Source organism: Mus pahari, chromosome 14 (genome assembly GCF_900095145.1).
Source record: "Mus pahari chromosome 14, PAHARI_EIJ_v1.1, whole genome shotgun sequence".
Taxonomy (NCBI): domain Eukaryota; kingdom Metazoa; phylum Chordata; class Mammalia; order Rodentia; family Muridae; genus Mus; species Mus pahari.
Genome location: NC_034603.1, coordinates 21,401,195 through 21,403,358, shown reverse-complemented (window position 1 = coordinate 21,403,358; position 2,164 = coordinate 21,401,195). Strand labels below are relative to the sequence as shown.

General features: G+C 37.6%; 1 protein-coding gene and 1 pseudogene across 6 annotated transcripts in view; one reads left to right on the top strand and one right to left on the bottom strand.

Annotated features, from left to right (window-relative positions):
* The window catches only part of LOC110331239, an 8,902-nt pseudogene extending 8,130 nt beyond the window's left edge, over positions 1 to 772 (top strand).
* The window catches only part of Aff4 (AF4/FMR2 family member 4), a 74,530-nt gene that overhangs the window by 69,664 nt on the left and 2,702 nt on the right, over positions 1 to 2,164 (bottom strand). The window contains exon 1 of one of the 6 annotated variants that reach the window (XM_029546532.1): positions 238 to 340. The exons of 4 other annotated variants lie outside the window; for them this stretch is intronic. The gene's annotated coding sequence lies outside the window, so the exon portion shown is untranslated. Of the gene's footprint in view, positions 1 to 237; positions 341 to 2,164 lie in introns of those variants that run through there. One more of the 6 variants, XM_029546531.1, reaches the window with a different exon arrangement.

Sequence of the window (2,164 nt, the reverse complement as noted above, 5' to 3'; positions counted from 1 at the left end):
AAAAAAAAAAAAAAAAAAAAAAAAAAAGATACAGAAACATAGGAAGATTAGGGTTCAAAGTCATCCTCAGCTACAAAATGAGTTTAAGTCAGCCTGGGTTATACAAGAGACCAGGTCTCAAAAAGCCACCAAGAAAAAACACTTCTAATGTGAGCTAAATCTAGCTTACTCATATAATTATAACATATAGAAAATACAAGGACCAGAAGTACTATATAAAACCAAAGAGATACATACAGTCAGCACAACCCAGGCTATGGGATTTCAAAAGCCTGGCTTGGTCATGAATATCTTTAATCCCAGCACTGGAGAGGTAGGCAGATCTCCATGGGTTCCAGGACAGCCAGAGATGTATAGTGAGACTCTGTCTAAATAAAAACCAATAAAAAACGTTGAAAAAGAAAAAAAAAAGTCCACAAATCTTAAACCATAGCGGTTCACAGTAATCCCAGCATTTAAGAGATGGATGCAAGAGGATCAGAAATTCAAGATCACAGCAATCAGTCCTTCCATGTCTTGCTAAACCATGAGTTACCAAAAACAAGGGCCACCCTCCCAAACTGAAGAAATTTATAGACAAGAAGTTACCACTGAAGTTAATGCTGGCAGACATGTTCAAGAAATATTACTGGGCCCTTCCATGAATCTTGTGATTGAGTGTGTGGAGATGTCAACTAGTAGACAACAGGATAACATCAGAATGGTGGCCATACAAGGAGACAGCAACATCATGTCAGACGCCTTGGAAAGAGTCTACACAATGACTGTTTAGCAAAGGAGTCCAAAAGGGCCCCAAGAAACTCCCCAAAGGGCCTGTCTGACTGTGGTGTAGAACTGGGTCATGGACATTTTCATATGAAATTTTTTGCTAAATATATTTTTGTGACACTCAGAGGTGGGGAAAGAAAGGCAAAAAGCAAATATATATATATAAAGAGAGAGAGAGAGAGAGAGAGAGAGAGAGAGAGAGAGAGAGAGAGATTGATTGATTCAACACCAGCACCAGCTACATATCCAGTTTGAGGACAGCCTGGGTTATATAAGACTCTGTCTAAAAAAATTTTTTTTAATTTAAAAATAAGATTAAAAGCTAATTCCAACATTTAAATAAAACTAAACTTAACTGGAACTAAATTGACTTGGCTCTCCTTCTTTCTGTGTGTCAGTATCACTAAAATTCTCAAGGTGTGGTCAGGCATGGTAGTACATGTCTCTAATCCTAGAACTCAAGAAAGAGGCTGAGACAGGAAGAGAGCTGAAAGTTTGAGGCCAAAGTGACACAGGAGACTTGTATCAAACAAAACAAAAACTACCAGTGAAAATGAACATCAAGACAAAATGAATCAGGTGGTAAAGCAAGAGTTAATAAGAGGGATATTTTCGAGGCCAGCCTGGTCTACAGAGTGAGTTCCAGGACAGCCAGGGCTACACAGAGAAACCCTGTCTCGGAAAAAACCAAAAAAGAAGGATATTTATTATTGTTATTCCATGTACTAGATAGAGTGTCACTCCAAATGTAACAAGATGGCTAAGAAGAGTAACAAAGTAACAACAAAAAGTGTATCTACTCAGATTTGAACCTTTAACTACAATGTATTCACAGTAACAGACTAGCAAACACTCTCCCAGAAATGAATTCATTGTTTCAATTTTTCAGAGGAAATAAAAAAGGAATCAGTAAAAATATGAGGATTACAGAAAGCTGTAAAACCTTATTTATAACACATAGCAAAGGTTTTTATCTAGAATGTTTGTGCAATCTAGACTGTATGCTTGTAACTTGGGAGGCCAAATTACAAGCTGGGTATAGTGGTACAAACCTTTAATCTCAGCACTTGAAAGGTAGAGGCAGGTGGATCTCTATGAGTTCAATGCCAGCCTGGTCTACATACAGCAAGTTTCAATCCAGTTGTGAATACAAACTGAGACCCTGTCTCAAAAACAAACAAAACAAAAACCTTTGATTTTTATGAAAGGCACTACAAAAAAGGGGGAAGTTTCCATACATTTTGAACTCCATTCTAGGCCAATAAGTAGTCAAAAAGAAGAAATACCTGTTAAACACCTGTTTTCTTTGTTCCTTTCAGGTACACATAAAACCATTTCTACCTTACTACCTAAAAAAGAGAGAGCGAGAGAGCGAGAGAGCGAGAGAGCGAGAGAG